This window comes from Spea bombifrons, chromosome 2 (assembly GCF_027358695.1).
Source record: "Spea bombifrons isolate aSpeBom1 chromosome 2, aSpeBom1.2.pri, whole genome shotgun sequence".
Classification (NCBI taxonomy): domain Eukaryota; kingdom Metazoa; phylum Chordata; class Amphibia; order Anura; family Pelobatidae; genus Spea; species Spea bombifrons.
This window is the reverse complement of record NC_071088.1, coordinates 69,315,848-69,335,619: the sequence shown is the minus strand read 5'-3', so window position 1 is coordinate 69,335,619 and position 19,772 is coordinate 69,315,848. Positions and strand designations below refer to the sequence as shown.

General features: G+C 39.5%; 1 protein-coding gene across 3 annotated transcripts in view; it reads right to left on the bottom strand.

The window, feature by feature from the left end:
• Positions 1-19,772, bottom strand: part of DLGAP3 (DLG associated protein 3) — a 148,100-nt gene that overhangs the window by 81,015 nt on the left and 47,313 nt on the right. For 2 of the 3 annotated variants that reach the window (XM_053454692.1, XM_053454689.1), the window contains exon 2: positions 17,255-17,339. The gene's annotated coding sequence lies outside the window, so the exon portion shown is untranslated. Of the gene's footprint in view, positions 1-17,254; positions 17,372-19,772 lie in introns of those variants that run through there. The other variant, XM_053454690.1, reaches the window with a different exon arrangement.

The following is a 19,772-nucleotide window of genomic DNA, read 5'->3' as shown; positions in this document are numbered from 1 at the left end:
TATATATATATATATATATATATATATTTATATATTTATATATATATTACACTCTGAAAACACTGGTTAGTTTTTTCTAGATAATGAATCTGTTTGCCTTAGTCTGTCAATTCTAGTTTAGTCATTCCCCTTGAATGTATGTACCGTAAGAATTACTGAGTATATTGTAAAGATAATAATAAAATAATAATAATACTTCTGAAATACAATGCTTTTTCTGCACTAAATAGATTACATTCGAAACATAAAAAAAAATCCATCATAAAAACTACTATAGGTAATTGATCAATTCTAAGAATATTTTCTGTTGTAAAAATTACCATCTTAAAAATGATAGTCTTTCTTTGGAACCTAAAACCCTCTATCCCTTTTTTCTCCCGTGATATCCCAATTTTCTAAGAGCTTCGGTGGTTCTACAGTCTTAAAAGTAACAGTAATGCGTATTTAAGAATTAGAAAAATGTTCAGGTATAATACATGATTCTTCTTCTAAATGCCAATTTTAGTTCACATAAGCAGCTCACAGTCACATAAACATTTAGATAAAGTACCTAACCATATGTTTAACCCCATCAAAACATCTGAAATATCAGCATGTATATAGAAAACTCTTAACGCTTCCTATCTGTTCTCCAGCTTCTACACAGTCCTGTTTGATGAATGTTAGTTTTGGCAAAAACTGTCCCCTATACAGTGTTACTCGTTTGAAGTTCTGTCAGGCCGGGATGTGGAGCATAGCACAAGAACCAAAACAAAAGTCCAGAAACACATATACAAGGGGCTAATCCAGAAAGAGAAGTCGGGTCACAATCCAGGGGTCGAGGCGGGCGGCAAACAAGCAATTTCAGAGTCACGGAGCAAGGCTCAAAATACAGGTAGACTACAGGTAGTAAGAGCAGGTAACACACAGGTACACAGCTTAACTAGTAAGCCCTGTTGAGCTGTCTGGAAGGTTTATATAGAGGTAGGTATTGGGAACCCCTATCCTGGGGTCTCCTCCCCCCCTGTACACCTGATAGGAGGTGAAGTCAGAAGACTCCGCCTCCCTTCCTCCTAGCGTCTCCCCTCCCGGCTGCCACACTCACGGAGACTAAGCCACGCCCCCTCCTCATCAGAGACGCGCTTACGAGGTCAGGGATGCTGCCTGCCTCGTGGCAGTGCGGCGGTGCCACTGAGTAACCGGCGGTCGTCAGCAGCGAGTCGGAGTGGCGGTCCCCCAGATGAGGTAGGAGGTGGTATCCGTACCTCACAAGTTCAATTCCCTACTTAAAGGGTAACTCATTTTTTGTCTTAACAGCCTGCAGTAAAATATGTTCTATTCTATGTTGCATATAGTGTAATTGGTGCAGTGCTGTGTTCTCCAGGAGGTTTCCGTGTTGGAAGGAGAAGCTTCATGTGTACCAAAAAATAATAAATAATAACAAAAAAAGAAGAATCAATACTGTTTTGAAAGCAAAGGGTGATCACACCAAATATTGATTTGATTTACCGTATTTGCTCGATTATAAGACGAGGTTTTTTCCAGAGCAAATGCTCTGAAAAATACCCCTCGTCTTATAATCGGGGTCATCTTCTAATCAGACCCCAAAAAAATGGCTGGGGCCATGCTGCTTACCGGTCGCGAGCAGCGTCTCTTCCGTTAGAAGCAGGAGGACAGGAAGCTTGTAGCTTCCTCACAGAACTCTATCTCCCCCTCCCTCCTCTGGGGGCGGGGCCAGAGAAGTTGCTGGTACAGCCGGTCCCCTGCAGAAGTCTTCGAGTGAGAGATCTGCAGTTCAGGTAAGGGGGTGGGGGAGGGTTTTTGGGTAAGTATGTGTGATTAATGTGTGAAGTATGTGTGATTAATGGAATGAATGAGTATTTAAATGTTTGTGAATGTGTGTTTGTGTGTGATAGCATGGATGTGTAAGGGGGGTGGGGATTGTAGCATGGCATAGGGAGGCTGTAATCCCACTACTATCATCCCCAGGTTCCAGCATGTACTGGCTGCCTTGGCTTGATAGGAGTGTGATTGCTGTTAGCAGCAATCACACTCCTATCAAGCCAAGGCAGCCAGTATATGCTGGGTTAAAAGGCATATCATGGGGCTGAGTGGCATATATACCTCCAGAAATGCATTTCTGGACCTCCAGAAATGCATTTTAACCCCCTATATGCCACTCAGCCCCATGATATGCATATATACCTCCAGAAATGCATTTTAACCCCCTATATGCCACTCAGCCCCATGATATGCCTTTTAACCCCCTATATGCCAGAGTGGCATATAGGGGTATAAGGCATATCATGGGGCAGAGTGGCAAATAGGGGGGGTATAAAGCATTTCTGGGGGCAGAGTGGCATAACTGGGGGGGGCAGGTTGGCAAATAAAAGGAAATTTAAAAAATATATTTACATGAATTAATATTTACTGGTAAAACTTTTTTTCCTATAGGGTCGTCTTATATTCAGGCTTTTTGTTTTTTTCCTAAATTAATATTTTGATTTTGGGGGGTCGTCTTATAATCGGGGTCGTCTTATAATCGAGCAAATACGGTACATTTTTCTGTTCATTCACTCTGCATTTTGTTAAATGATAAAATAATATGTCTATTTTTTAAAGCATTCTTACTATATACCATTTTTTCACAATCTCCTATATATATATATATATATATATATATATATATATATATATATATATATATATATATATATGTACATACATATTGTGAGACTGTGAACCCCAGTTGATTGGCATGGTATTTGGGTACAGCTGCTATCCAGATCATAAATATGGGTCCCTGGGGTGGAGCAATTGGAGAGCAGGGTGGGCCAATGCTCCATTCCCCCATTCTGTGGATAATCCATGCTGGCTTTTTCAGGAGGCTAGAGGTCTGCATGATCCGGTCCGGCATCAGGCACAGGTTCTGGCCATTAAAAACCCTGGAGCTTGATACTCAGAGAGACTGTTGGGGGAAGAGGAAGTTCCCTGAGCTCCCAGGGCAAGGAGAGGCCCTGAAGAAGACCATCCCTGAGCCAAGTGAGGCAATACCTGTCTGGACATTTTGTGTGCTGTCTGGGGGACGTTTACCAGAGCCTGGCGTAGCTGGGTCTGGCTGGGAGGTTGAGTTAGTGGGTAACAGGGGCGAGCTGGGCCGGGGGACAGGGGGGGCAATTGCCCCCCAGGCCACCCTGAATCCGGGCCGGCTAAAAAAAACTAAGCGGCTGCCACTGGGACTGGCCGCTGTGCCGGTAGCGTACCTGGTGGGGGGCGGTCAGCCTGGAGTGCCGCTCACTGAGGGGTGCCGGCACACCTCCAAAAACGATGCGCGCGGCAACTGTGGCTGTGCGTCGGGACTTGATGTCAAATTCCGGCGCACAACACTAAAGCCACGCCCACCGTCTTCCACGCACCGGAAGGACAGGACACAGAAGAGGAAGAAGAAGAGGAAGAATGAAGAGGAGGAGGAAAAGTGACAGTGCCAGAAGAAAGGTAGGAAAATATTAGTAAGTGTGTGAGAGTGATGGGTGTTATGCTGTAGTTTATGATGAATGTTTGTGAATGAGGGTTTCAGATTGCATGGAAGTGTGGGGGGATAGCATGGCATAGGGAGGCTGCCTAGGCATGATAGGAGTGTGATTGCTGTTATCAATTTTTTATTTTTTTTCGTCCAATAATTTCACAGCAGTATAAATAGATATATATGGTTGCAAACAGCAATCACACGCCTATCATGCTAAGTCAGCCAGCACATGCTAGAACCTGGGCATGATAGGATTGTGATTGCTGTTAATTATATGTATATATATATATATATTAAAATTGTTGATTTTTTTTTGTCTAATTTTGGTGTGTTACTTTTAATAAAGTATTTTAAACATTTTTTTTTCCGGATTTGGCCAAATGAATGCTGAATTTTCAGTTTCGGTCATTTCGGTGCATTCCTTCTATATACTAAGCCAGTCACTGAAGTGTTAGGCCTACACCACATCAATGTTTGGCTTAGTATATAGTGATAGGGGTTGTACTGCAGTATTGTCAGTGTCTGGCTCAAAGTATAGGCACACATTGACTGTGGTACAGCGTAATCCCTAAGTATATAATGATAACAGTTATGCTGTACCACCGTCAATGTGTGCCTCAGTATATAATGATAACAATTTTGCTGTACCCCTGTCAATGTTTGCCTAACCATAGAAACTATGCAGTTTTAAAGTGTGTGGGGGGGGTGCCACATACAGGATCTGCCACAGGTGCCAAATACTCGAGGTACGCCCCTGCATCATGCAGCAGTCAGACCCAATGGCCATTCCTCAGCTCTTCGTCCCACGTCTTAAAAGGGGTGGGATAAAGAGCTGAGGCACGGTTATCGGGCGGCACGGTGCGTGCACGCCGGCCGCTTTAATTTCATTAGGCGCCAGTGGAGTGACTGCTATCAATGTCGCTCGCAGCCGCTTTGGTGGCGCAATGGGCCACTTGACTAGACTTGCCCCCCAGGCCTTAGGCTGCCAGCCCTCCCCTGGTGGGTAATTAGGCTGGTCAGTCTGGACCAGCATAGTTCAGTATATATATATATATATATATATATATATATATACACACACACTTGATTGACAAGTTAAAGGCGATTCAATTACCACATGAGGACGTGTTACTTGTAACCTGTGATATTTCTACTTATACATATATTTATATATCCCCTATGATTTAGGCATAACAGCGATTCAGAATGTATTTGAGTCATCTAAAATGTATCAAGGTCTGCCAAAAAGGATTTTTTTTGCTAATTTTAGAGCTGACATTAAACTTGAATTACTTTAAATTTGAAATTTTTAATCTGTGGTAACTCAATGGGGGCGATGATGGCCCCGACATATGCAAATGTCTTCATGTACGTTTATGAAACTATCAACATTCTGGATAAGCACTCTGAAAATATACTATTTTACATCAGATTCATAGATTATATATTTATGATCTGGAACCATTATTGAGGTCTGTACCATACTTACAGTACCCCAGGGTCCTGAGGAAGAATTCCAGCAAGGAGAGTGGTGCAACAAATGAAGGAGATGACACATAGGTTTTTACATAGATGTTATAGAGAAAATTTGTTATAATATGCTCGCACCAGGGCAATTTAATTATCTGGAGTAAACGGAAGTTGGGGGGGGACACATGGTCCTCAGGATCATCTTGTTTTATTATACAAAATGTAATACAACCTCTAAACAGAAGGGGATTGCCAAAAAAACAATTGGAATACTCTCTCTGTGGACTCCACATTACCTGCAATTTTTAAGAAATGTCCAGTAAAAGATAAAAAGAAATTTGAGTGACATATTACCACCTACAGATCCACCTGGACAAATCTACATTCCTAACAAAATGGGGTTGTCATAAATGCAGGAACTGTGTCCCTTGTGGACATATGCAACCTTCTAATTCATTCGTACACCCACATACTGGCAAACGTATTAAACATCATATTACATTAATGACAGAGTTTGCAGTTTATATATAGTTTGCGGATTCGTATACATTGGTAAAACAAATGTAACCATTACAGACCTATAAGAGGCTATCATTCAGCGATCCATACAGCTCATAGAGATGGACAGATTCATAAGCCAGTAGCAAAACATTTTTTGGAAACGGGACACCAGTTGAGCTCCTTAAAACGTATTGTGATCGTACTTCACCACCCTTACGCAATGGTGGTGATAGGTCTCTCCTGCTATTGCAGCGTGAAGCTGTTTAGATTAAAACCCTGGGTACAGTTTCGCCTCAAGGATGAGCAACTTTTGTTAAATTGAAACATATGTTAAATTGAAACATATGTTTTCTTTACGAATTGTTTGATACGTGGTAATGCCAAGCCAGTTTAAATATAAACGGTTTCCAGCAGACGAGAGGAATAACTTAATAACTCTTGCCCATGTTTTCTAAGCCTGCTCTACTATAACTTTATTTAAAAAAAAAACAGTTGACAGTAATGGAATATTTATAATAGCCTTAGGGTAATATAGATTCTATTTAATATTATGTTTTTTGTTTACGACTGCAAAATAATTATTTGGGGGGGGGCATTGCTTAGAATTTCAGCGCTAGAATTATTTTTTAACAACCAGCATGTGTGGAGTTAAACGTCTTTTTTTTGATGTGGATAAAATATTTTTTGTTATTTACACTCACACCCTTTTTGAACTTAGGTGATGGTGTTTTGAGAGTGTTTACCAAATATTTGTATCTACATATTTGTAACCAACTTTATGTGTTTGACACTAGAGGGAGCCATCTTAACTTTATTTCACGCTATTAAGTTGTTAAGGACAGGGAACTTTTAAATAGAAATGTCAGCTTCTGTAAGGTAAAATAGTCCTTATTTTAAACCAAATATCTCCAAAGCAATTATCCCGATTGACAAAACAAAAAGAACAAATATAGGTAGTTTTAATAAATGTAAAAAAAAATAGCTTTCAAATTTGACAGCGACTTTATTTAAATGTGCATTCACAAATGAGTTGTGAATGTTGCACTCTGTTGGTTTGGAAGAGCTATACAGCCATGAAGCCAGCACGTCTGATTATTTGGCTTCAGTTTTTAAAGACAACATATCAAAATCTGTTTGCAGCTGATGTCCACTTGCACAAAATCAAAATTTTGCTTTGACTCGCTCATTAAATAAAAATGTCCATTCGTAGCAAAAATAAAATATAGTCATATTACAAAACAATAGCTTCTGGAACCCATGTATGCCTCTCTGTCAACAAACAAATGTCTAGCACTGGTTATATTGGTTAAATAAATCAAGATACCTTAGGTATGTATATCTTCATTACCATTAATGATGGTTATTTACATTTATGAGATTTTATACTCATTAGTAATAATATTTTTACGAGTCAAATATCCTGGCATTGTTCTATGCTAATTTTGGTTTATAACTACAAATTCCAGAACCAACAAACAATTTATTAGACATTCATTCAATTGTTTCAGGAAATGAAGTATAATAGAAAATAACAAAAACTACACAATATAGTAAATATGACAGACATCTGCTTTCCCGAGATACTAAGGATTTGTTTAAAGGTGCTATTCCACATACTTTGCTGTCACATTTGTCACATTTATGTTAACTAAAGTAATATTTTATCATTCTTTTTTTTTTTGCCTGGAACACTTAATTGTCATGTGGCACAAAAGCAGGCACTGCTGGGTTGTTGTCATAGAAACCAAAAACATTCTAAATGTTTCTTTATATGTGATTAAAAAAAGAAAACAATAAAATGACAGATCTGCTTTTTATTTGCATAACCTATTATAGTGCACAATTAGAATTTTCCTAATTTCTAGTGGCATTGTTTTACTTTTCATCACATGGATGCTTTTTGGAATCCATGGTCAAACTGGGCATCCATATGGTAATAAAAGACATCTCCATCTCCAAGTCTGGCTGACATTTTCAGTACAGATATTGGATAAATTATCTTGCAACATTTAATTTCCCCAGCAGCCTTTGCTTTCCAGACCCCAAATTAAGCAAACAATCTGTTTCTGCATTTTATACATCAGTCAACTTTATTAGGTTTTTTGTGTCCATTTTTTATATATTTACCTTCTGGACTTTTTTGTGTAAGTGCTCTGAATAAAATGTCAGATTCCCGTTTTGCTAATCATTATACTGGAGTCATTATAGGTGCGTAATTTAACTCGTAAAAATGATATGAACAATAGTACAAAATACAATCGTAGCTGTAAAACAGTCTGTAATTAAAAGGTTTGTTGTCTTTAAGATTTGACTATTATGTTTAAAATGGTCTGTAATATAGCAAAAATATATTTCTTCATATGGTTTGAATTGTTTCTCTCAACATTAAGATACAGCATGAAGACTTGATATTTTGTTACTCTTATACACATTTTAATTCTTGCTTTATCCTATACTACATAATAAAATCTGCAGTACCGTGGACAGGATGATAATGCTTACGTATCAAAAAAAATCTCTTTCTAAACAGCATTTAGGATATCCGTGCTACTGTAAACATTAAGCGGTGCCACAAAGTTGGTAGCATTCCATTGTCTATGCTGTATTAACATGATTCTTCACTGGAACAAAGGGGCCTATCCTAAACCCTGGAACCCTGGAGAAGAGCAACCAGACCATTATCCCTCTTCCAGCAAACTTTACAGTAGGTAGCGTTCTCCTGGCTTCTGCCAAACTCAGATTCCTCAAGATAGTAAAGTGTGATTAATCACTCCACTGCTTCCATTCCTCCATGCTGCTTGACCATGGAAACCCATTTCATGAAGATTCTGATGCACAGTGCTACTGCTGATGTTGCCTCCAGAGACAGTCTGTTGTGAGTCATATTACAGAGGACAGGCAATTTGTTACGTGCTACGCACTTCAGCACTTGCAGCCCCACTATGTGAGTGTGCATGTTCTACCGCTTCATGGCTGAGTTGTGGTTACTCCTAAATGCTTCCACTTCAAAATAATAGTCCTTACAATGGACTGGGACAGATCTAGCATGGTAGAACTTAAACAAGCCAACGTGTGGCAAAGGTGCCATCCAATAACAGTGCCACATTTAAAGTCACTGAGATCATCAGTACTACCCATTCTACTACCAGAGTATGACTATGGAGATGGCTGTCTAGCAATGGGTCTGGCTGAAACCCATAAACCTTGTGTGAAAGCTGGATAAATGTTCTTCAGAACAACCTTCATGGACAGGAAGACAGTATTTTTGTTGTTGTGCTGGCTATGCTGCAGGGGACTTATCCATTTTAAATGTGTCCTTGACTTTGCATCATTCAAACTACAAACTTGTTCCTGTTTATTTTATGTAGAAACAATGATTTATCTGGTACCCTAGTTTTTGCTTTTGAAATCAATGCATATGCGGAATCCTTACAATCCTTTATCTATTACAATAAAAGTTTTATATAACAGATATCAAAGACTACAAATACTGCCCTTTAATTTAATCACTAGGCAACACGTTTTCTGTGTTTAGTGCCCTGCTATATCAAGGCTAACATTTCATGGTACAGAATAAACATTTAGCATAGCATAGCTTTCACTGTTTGCCAAGTTGCAGGAACCCTCCAGAACAAAGGTCCAACTGACTTTAATATGGACCCCGCTCTGTAGCAAAAAAAACTTGTGTGAACGTAAGCAGAAAACTCTGCAAAATAATGTATCTTTCTATAGAGCTTCAAACTTTTCATTGCAGAAAACCTCAAGGTGATAATTGTCCGGTAAATTAAAAATTAACATGTTGAGGGTCTGGCCAAGAGGGGCATTATGAACAGGTCTCAATATCAACCATGGGCTGAACTGAATACTGTTCTAGTTCTGTATTTACATAATTCAAAAATCAGTACAGTCTCAGTGGTTTCTTCCTCAAAATGGTTTTTGGTGCCCTTCCATCACAGTGTTTTGCTGTTAACGCCTCAGCCTGTTGCCTCTGTACTTATGGTGGTGCAGTCTCCCTTTGCACTTCTGTAGGTGCTAAGGCTCAGACCTGCCATAAATTCAATGTATGTAACAGGAAATGCTCCCATTAATTGTGAACTACATTAACTGGCCACAATGAGCACTGACAAAAGGCCAACTTGGCTTCTGTACCTAGGTTTATCACATTCTCCGTCCTTGGCATGTCTTATTTCTGTACTGTTGAGAGCTTTTTTGAAATGCTAACTTTGGATAGAACTTAAATAAACCCAACTTGCTGTAAATTTCCCCAAGAAAAGAAACTGGCAGAACCCCTCAGTAGACCCTTAATAAGACTTGATAAAGCTTGACTATGTGTTAGAATATTCTTTGTCTTGAATATCTAAGCTTCTCCAGTGATCAAACAGCAATCAAGACCACAGCTTCTATGTCTTATTAATTAGGTTTATTCGATAACAAATTATCAATTCATACAATACCAATGCTGGAACAAATGTTGATAAAAGGTACTGTAGGCTAAGTATCTTGGTGAGATGAAGAGGAGAGCGTGGAAAGAGCGTGGAAAGAGCGTGGAAAGAGCGTGGAAAGAGCGTGGAAAGAGACCTTGTCCTTGTAATCATGCCAATTTATACCCATTTGGTTAGGGTATACGTAAAGGAATCCTATTGGAACAGTCATATGATACACCGGCATTCCACAGAAGACCCTCTAAACTGCGTCACTTAATTGATACCATATGTTCCTAGCACTCAAGTTGCATTCAGGCCTAAAATGTGCAGAACAAAATAAAAGTATATAAATGATTTCTTACACTATGCAAGAGACCTTATTATGGTTCACCTGTGAAAAGGCCTCGGTTTACCCTTTTTTATTCTGTCCAACTCTGCATTTAGTCAGCACTGCCCTACATTGCTTTCTAACTAGCACATTTCAGTCTCTTCCAATCACATAAAAAATGTAAAATCTCACATGATGTTAGTTCAGTCATAGACATAACATGGGCACCAGTTCCTCATGCTGAAGTTGTAAGATAATATTTTTTTATCTGTTTTTTTTTCTATTTGCATTTAATGTGTAATTAAATATTTTATAAATACTTAAAATTACAGCTTTTTTGAGGCAAGGGCATCTGTTTTTTACTCCAGAAAAGATTGTTTAGGTGTTTAGGGACTAATTAAAGCGCCCAGTTTGCTGTTCCACTGTTGAGGTAAAATAGCATTGAGTGTAATTTCTAGTATTTGCTGCAAAGTCTTTTTTGTGTTAAAACAAACCTTTACAGATTTACAGAATGAGCCTACTTCCTGGAAGTTATAAATACTATATTGTATGTGTTAAGTTAGAAAAATGCAGCAATTATCCGGGATAATGCTGTTACATCTCTAAATTAGATAAAAATGTATCCGTGGGTAAAATAAGGTAGAAGATAAAAAGTCAGAGCTAGTTGTAATCGCCTATGTGTTAAGTTGGGGCTGGATGGCCTAAGGGTTAGTTTAATATAGGGGCTGATGGAGACAAAGTTCTGGGCCTATGTCTCTTTAATAACCCCATCTGCCAAGCTAAAGCAAGACAAACTTTTTTTCCCCTGAAAAATAATGGCAATCAAAATCAAAAAGTGCATTGAGGCAGTGCTGCTAGTCAAATCAGGCAACTGGGTCTTCTCTATGATTTCCTAGGAGCACACACAATTTTTATAATGGATAAAATTAAGCGGTCTTGCACTTTGTCCTAGGTTTAAGACTTTCCGTTAAAATAAGGTCTAGTAATTATTATAATTTTTCAAAGCAAACGAGTTACGTTTGTGGAACTGCCTATAGCCCTCCCCCTATTCTCTCCTGTTTCATAACAACCGGTTGTTAGGTTGACATCATTTTCATTACAGCATCCCTTCATGCGATGGTGCGTGTACCCTAACCGTGAGGGGAAAGTCATCAACTTTAGCCACAGCTTTAGTGAAACAACTCCAAAGTACATGCCCATCAAGGTTTAATGTAAGCTAGAAGGTACATTTTACATCAAAGAAGATTCCTTAATGCACATAAACACAGATATACAGATGCATTTGGCAAGTGGATTTTTGGAAATGGAAGGTAAGGCACAGAGAAGGAAAATGATCACATGCAACAAGCTGTGTTGGTTATTACATACCACCTGGAAGAGGTAATACGTATTACGTATGCCCATCTTTTCTTGCCTGCTGACTGAGCTTAGAAAATAAGGGATGCCCAGCAGGATGCCCACATAGATGCAGGAAGAAAATTTGTGGCCAGTTCTCAGTCATTCAATAAAAAGGTACGCGGAACAGATGCTTCATTCTATTAGAAAACCAAATTGTTGTAACTATTCTGTTGCCAGATAACTAGCAGGATGGTAGCTACAGGTTTACTCAGACATGAAAGTTAGATGTTGTGTGGGTATTTGGAGCAGTAAAAGTCATAGAAAGGAAATAAGAAAGAAAAAAAAGAAAGAACATCTCTACTAGTTTAAAATGAAAATATTGGATTTAAATTGCTACAAATGTAATTTTATTAAAAATAGATAATATTCATACTTAAAAATACATAAAATATGCATGATCATTAGTGAAATAAATATTCATCCAAACTCAAGATACATAAAGTAACTAAGTTACTTTCTTACCTAGGGGCCAAGAAACTGTTGATTTTAAATCTCAACAAGAACAGTAAAAATAATATAATAGTGCTATTTGTTGACACTTAATATAGATCCAAGAAAAAACATTAGCACCATATACTAATGGACTCCAGTCGACATTGCACATATCATTCAATTCTAAGAGGACTTTTGTCGTTGTTTAATACATGAGAGCCCTGCATATAACATATGGCTCATTGTATATTTCAATCAATACTGATTTCTATTATGTTCATGCTGCAGACAGAATATGCTTGCAGAAAGGTCTGACTATAAGACTAAGATCAAGATTATTATTATTTATTGTTTTATAGAGCGCCACCCAATTCCGTATCGCTTTACAATGGGTGGACAGGACATAACAAGTAGTATGTAACATAACAATTTAACTTACAGAGACAACAGGTGAGGAAGGCCCTGCTCAAACGAGTTTATAATCTAGAAGGATTTAGGGTGTATTACACAATTAGGGATGGACCAGCCACACTAGTAAAAGTATTGCAGGAGAGGGACTAGGAAAGTTGAGCTAAAGGACTATGGGAGGGCGTTAATGTGCTACGTTGTAAGCGTCCTTAAAGAAGTGGATCTTGAGGGATTTTTTGAAGGAATAAAGGCACAGAGAAAGACGGAAAGGCTGGGGGAGAGCATTACAGAGGATAGGGGCAGCCCTTGAGAAATCTTGTAAGCGTGCATGAGAAATCAAAAGAAAGGATATGGAAGGAGATCATTGGATAAACTGAGAGACCGGTTAGGAGTGTATTTAGAGATGAGTGATGAGATGTAGGTAGGGGAACCACTGTGAAGGGATTTGAAAGTAAGAGTTTTTGAAATGAATCCTGAAGCACACAGGCAGCAAGTGAGGAGACTGACAAAGGGGAGAGGGATTAGTGAAGCAATGGGAGAGGAAGATAAGCCTGGCAGCAGCATTCATGGTGGATTGTAGAGGGGTGAGACGGTTAAGAGGGAGACCAGCTAAGACAGAGTTACAATAATCAAGGTGGGAGATAATAAGGGCATGGACAAGAGCCTTAGTGGCATGCTTTATTAGGAAGGGACGGATGCGGCAATGTTTTTAAGATGGGGACGGCAGATTTTAGAGACAGACTGAATGTGGGGGGTGAACGAAAGGTCGGAGTCAAGGGTGACACCAAGACAGTGGGCATGAGGTGAAGGGGAGATGATAGCACCATTAACATTGAGGGAAACTGATGGGGGAATCTTAGCATTGCAGGGAGGGAAGATGAGAAGTTCGGTTTTGGAGAGATTGAGTTTCAGGAAATGTGCAGACATCCAGGTAGAGACAGAAGCGAGACAGTTAGTTACACAATCTAAGAAAGAAGGAGAGAGATCATGGGGAGGATAGATAGATCTGGGTGTCATCAGCATACAGGTGGTATTGAAAGCCAAAGGATGTGATTAGTTTGCCAAGTGAGGAAGTGTAGAGAGAGAACAGAAGGGGTTCTAGAACTGAGCCTTGGGGTACCCTGACTGAGAGGGGTAGGGGAGGGGAAGTGTTACTGGAGACAGAGACGCTGAAGGTACGATCAGGTAGAAAGTGAACCAGGAGGTAGGAAGTGAACCAGGAGAGAGCAGTGTCACGGAGACCAAGAGCATGAAGAGTTTGAAGGAGAAGAGGGTGGTCCACAGTGTCAAAAGCAGTAGAAAGGTCCAGTAGGATTAGCATGGAGTAGTGGCCCTTGGATTTAGCAGTTAGTAGGTAATTTGTAACTTTAGTAAGGGCGATCTCAGTAGAGTGTTGATGGCGAAAACCAGATTGAACAGGGTCAAGTGGGGAGTTGGAATCAATAAACTTAGTTAATTGGGTATAAACAATTCTTTCAAGAAGCTTAGAGGTGAGAGGAAGTACAGAGATGGGACGGTAATTGGACAGATCAGTCGGGTCAAGGGAGGGCTTTTTCGGGTCAAGGGAGGGCATGCTTGAAGGAGGATGGGACAGATCCAGTAGTGGGGGAGAGATTGAAGATGTGAGCTAGAGTAGAGATGAGATTAGATGAAAGAGACTGGGTGAGATGGGAAGGGATAGGGTCAAGGGGGCATGTGGTTGGACAAGAGGAAAGAAGAAGAGAACGTACCTCCTCTTCAGTGACAGCAGAAAATTGATGTAATGTAGTGAAGGGAAAAGAGGACAGTGGGTAGGAGGGACCAGTGCTGCAGAAGAGCCTGGATCTTCCTCTCTGGCAGCCGGTGGGCGTCTGCATGATTCCATCGGGGCTTCTATGACGGATCACCAGCGTGACATGACCTTCAGGGTGCTCCGTCATAGAAGTGCCGGGCAGCAGCAGAGGTTGTCTACACACATCACGCAGACGTGCGCCGCCTACCTCCATTAGACACCAGGGAGTCTGGAGCACGGGCGACAAGTCTAGGGATGCATTGGTAAGTCTGGGGGGCAGAGTGGCATATCTGGGGCAGAGTGGTATATGAGGGGGCAGAGTGGTATATGAGGGGGCAGAGTGGCATATCAGTGGTAAAATAGTTTACATGTGAATTAATATTTACTAGTAAAACTTTTTTCCTATAGGGCAGTCTAATACACATGCTAATGTATATTTTAACCTTTTTATTCTGCTGTTTGTTCATTAAATTATTTTAAATAAATTAAAAATGTGCATATTGTTTTTTATCCGATTAATGGAAAAATGATTGGCCAACTAATCGATTATTAAAATAATCGTTAGTTGCAGCCCTAAACAAGTGTAATTACAAAAGTTGGTTAGTTATAGAGTGGCAACATATTCTGCAGAGGGAAGGTCCTAACCTAACATAAAGTTCCAAACACAATTAGCGGCAAGTAATTTACAAGATATTACATAATGGTTATTAAAACTATAATAAAATGTGTTAAATCACACCAAAACTTAGTGCATAGACAGTCTTCTAAAACTCTACTAATTTTTCAAAGTGATATGCTTTAATAACACACACATTGCACCAGCAAACTTGCAGAAGTTGGACAAAACCAACTCCCAAATTCACTAAAGCAAACTCGCATTAGGCATTCACAAAAAAAAACCTTGCATAGACTGCCATGTAGCAGTTGTGTGCGGGTGCATGCGAGTTGAAAAATTGACTAATTTGGGAGGTGGTCCATGGCAATGATCCCCCCATCTCCATTAACAGGGAGGTATAAAGGGGCAGATACTCCCCCAAGCTTAGTTTAGTTGAGATGGTCTCCAGAATGAGACAAGCTGGGGGAAAATGTCATGTGCCTTTACAAAATGCTCAAGATGTACTAAATTAAATATTTACTATGGAAATACATTTTATATAGTTACATATGATTATTTGGATTAAGGGAGTGGTCTTAGCGGTCCATTGCTTTTTATAAATAGTCTATTAACACTTTTAGGACCACTTGGTAACAGCTAACAGACACAATCATAACTACTATTAAGATCTTGGTATATACACAGAGTTGTGAGCAATACATACTGTGCATAATAGACTTTGCAGGTTCTCTATAATTATTTCTGGATTAAACAAAAGCAGATAAAGCCTTTTGATTTTACATTACCTGGCAAAGGTAATAGTTTAACCTACATCATTTTCCCCATAGGTCATGACATGGTCATCTCTAAGGATAAAGGCAAGGCTGGAAAACGTGCATAGAATTTAAGAGGCAGCTTGGTTTTTGAAGCACAGAGGTTGTGGATCCACAGAGGTCAGTATAAACTAAGCCAGACCCAGGTCAACACATCTGCCTGATGTATGTGTCTGGACCACCACACTAAAGTGGAACAATTGTTGCCCTCTTCCTCTCTTCACAAGTAGGTTGAATAAAATGTAGGGCTTGAGGCACACGCTGGCTTGTGTCTCTGCGTTAGAAAAAGTTAAGAGGCTTTTTATTTTGATATTTGTCTGTTAGGATGATGTGAGAGGGCTGCGTCTCAATGGCGTGTGTCTGTATATTCTTTATGTTTCCATATTAGTAGAATATCATTTCATGTCTCTCTTTCTAGCCATGTCATGGTCTGGGTCAGAGGGGTGATCACTGTGCATACTGTAGCCTATGCAATTTGCCACCCTCTGGGGATATTTTAGCAGTGCTTCTGAATTACTGCCAAATGGAGAAAATTAAATCTGCTGATTCTAGCTTCTCTGCTACCCGCTAATGAAGAACATCAATCAATAAGGAAGACAGCGGGCCTTACTCAGATCTGTAGGATTAACCCCTGTGAACATAGGGACCCACTGCTTATGCCATCTGTTTTTGGCTAGGTAGGCTGGTGGGGAAACTTGGGAGGAATTAATACAGAGCGCAAACAAATCCAAAGTTGCCAAACAAATAGCTGTGTTTGGAAACGTGGTGTTCAAGAGTATATACCGTATTTGCTCAATTATAAGACAAGGTTTTTTCCAGAGTAAATGCTCTGAAAAATACCCCTCGTCTTATAATCGGGGTCGTCTTATAATCAGACCTCAACTAGGTCTGACTATGAGACTAAGATCCAGATCCCCTGCAGCGTCCATCGCGCAGACCTTCCCCGACTTTCAGAGAGCAGAGTTCCCCATACCGGTGCAGGGAATTCTCTCTGACAGTCAGAGGGTGTATGCGCGATGGACGCAGACAACCCCCGCTGCTAACCGCACCTCCTTTCGGCTGCAGCGGAAGTTGCCTACACGAATTGAAAGTAGAATGACATCTATTACTTACACAATACTCATGTTTTTATATTATGCATTTTAGGACTGTAGAACATTGTAATACACTTATATTCAGCAAATATTCTGAACTGCTATAAACGAGGGGCAGCAGACGAGGGAAGAGAGAGGCAGGGATTTGAAGAGGGACACCTAGGGTGAAGGATTGCATCAATAAGCACTTGTAAACAGATTCCCCTACATTTTAATTATGATGTCTAGTAACATCTCAGATCTGTAAATTACTTATTTTTCTTTAAAAAAATGTATGATTTCTGACTGCAGTATTAACTTGTTGTGTGCTTTCATGTGTACTACTTCTGAAGTTTTTTGTGGGATGCCTCTACTCTGAAGCTTTAATCAGTTTAAAGCTTAATCATTTGGTAGCTAGAGTCTAGCAGTGTTGTCTGAGAGTCTCTTCTGTTTTTTCGCATAAAGGAATATGTGAAAAAAAGAGCCAGAGGGTGAAATGAGCTTGAAATCTCTTACCGCGCAGAGACAGACTCTAACATCCTGCAGACTTCATGGTCTGTGGAGCTCCACTCACACAACTTGTGGGATCCTCCTTGACAAACTAGAAATGAAGAGAGGACCAGTGAGACAGGATAAAAGTAGAGCACAAAAAGTAATGTGCAAAAGTCTATAGACATCAAGACAATGTGTGCAATGTAATCAGACAAGATATATTTTTAAATACTCATATGACCACATCACAGGATAATAGAGCTGGGTGAAAAATTCTCCCATTCCTCAAAGTTGATGCGATGTAGCTTTCTACTTTTATAGCATTTCCTGCTGCTGTTCTTGCTGCTGAGTTTCTGTCGAAACATGCGTCACACGCACCACCATCCTTATCATCATGCTTATGTCACATCACTGCTTTTCACTATGTATGCCATGTGACATTAGTGGGTGGAAGTTGCTATTTTCCACCCACTTTTGCGCTTGTCAGTGCTTTTGCAGCAAGGTATTTCACCCAGCCTTTTCTGTATATACAACCGATCAGACGGACCATGTAATACTAGCCGCTTATGACTTAGGCAATCCTAAGTGCGGCTTAGCGGCATGTAAAATGCATACATGCAATATATTTCTGGAAGTGCATGAATGCTAAATATTCTAAGCTGCATTTGTCAAAAGAGTGCCCTGCATCATGTATACATTATAAATGACATTATATACACAATACAGCTTATCTGTAAGATGAATGTATTAAGAAAAAACATGAAGACTGCTATAGAGTGCTACATACACACTATGAATTTTAATAAGGAGTGTTTTTAACCGTTTAAATGCTGCACTGTTCACCCTCATTGAGATGCTCAGGTATTATTAAATGTTCCTTACACTTCAATTGCTAGCATTAAATCACCAAGAACTTTACAAAAGAGAAAAGGACAGACTCGTGACAGCGGGGGTGTCACAAGCTCTTGCTTGTTGAGGAGAGGGTCTGGAATCCAAACGGAGTTTGAAAAACTGTGCTTAAACCCAGGGAACTATTACATCCTCGCCATGGCAACCATCAATCACTAATTATATCAAATTAATAAGTAAGGATTTGACAGGCCTTTTTCCTTAATGCTTGAGATTACAAAGGAATAGTCATAAAATAATTGTGTTATTTGTTTGACAGCTATTGGTAAACAATGACGATATCCAAGCTTAGTTAATGTATAGCATTTTACAAGCATGTATACATTTAATTCAGAAATGCACATATGTTTAAGTACATCTAATAAGGACTTACATGTTATAGTATAATATATCCCAAAGAGCCTTTTAACAAAGGATACTATGCCTGTATTGTATGCTGTATTATTCAATAATGTAGGCACAATTCAGTTTTTAAACATGTCACCTATTAAAGTGACAGTGTTGCTGCCTTATTGGGATTATAGGATTTGTGGTTTGTGTTCTTGGAAAAGATGGCACCCCCATGTGCAACGTTTGCAGTAAACAGGGCTTAACGTTTAAGGTATGGTGTATTGTTATTTTTGAAAGCACTGCTGTTTTTTAACAGAAAGTATCTCAGTACTGTTACTGCAGTCTTTGATTATAACCTGGTTTCAAGAGATCACTGCACGCTACATGGAAAGTACTCACTATGTGATCCTGCCCTGATAAACTACAAGCATTAGGTTCCTATATGTTAGAAGAAATCCAGCAGTCTCTCATAATAATCTACAGTAAGGAGATCACTTTTTTATTGTCAGATCCTTTTTCTGGTAATCTGCACTCCCGAGATTCTCTTATGTTAGACATAAAAATCCATAACTGTTTGAGCCAGTGCTGATAACCTATAGAGAGAGCCATACGTTAGATGGCACGTGTCGCATCCTATCCTGATAATCTAAAACCAAGAACTCACATTACATTAGACATAGCCTGTCATCATAATGCCAGATAAGTGGGTTATTTTACAAACGCAGCACCGTTCATTCACATAAGAGGCATATATACGATTTAGCATTATATACGTTGTATGGAAACCCAGCAGCACTTCAGCCTCTCCCTGGCAATCTGAAACGTAATATATTCTCAGTGTTGGAAGCGAAAAGTTGGACTGTAGCTAGTGAAATCCTGCAATGCAGCACTGCTAGTTAATGAAATGCTCGTCTGAGCACATTAACATTCAGCCAGAGGAGCGTCTCCTCCCTGAGACGAAATGTTCTCAGGGTAAATATCACGCTCATCGGAGCCCATATCCAACCAGGTGTTTAACCTCTGCTTACTGAATATGATATTATCAAGAAAGGTTGAGAGAGGTAGGGGGAAAATACTTAAAAGATCAGTGTAAAAAGCTAAAGTTTTGTTTTTTAGAGCTTTTTAAGGTCTACAAACTCAGGGAATACTATGGAAGATCGCAATAAATAATGCATTATGAGAGGTAGATACTATGCATGGCTTATGGCATGAATCTTTCATTGTATATTGAATTGTGGTTTCACTATATCAGGACCTAGCATTCCTCTCAGAAGATACCGCCTGTTCAGTGAGTTCATGAAAG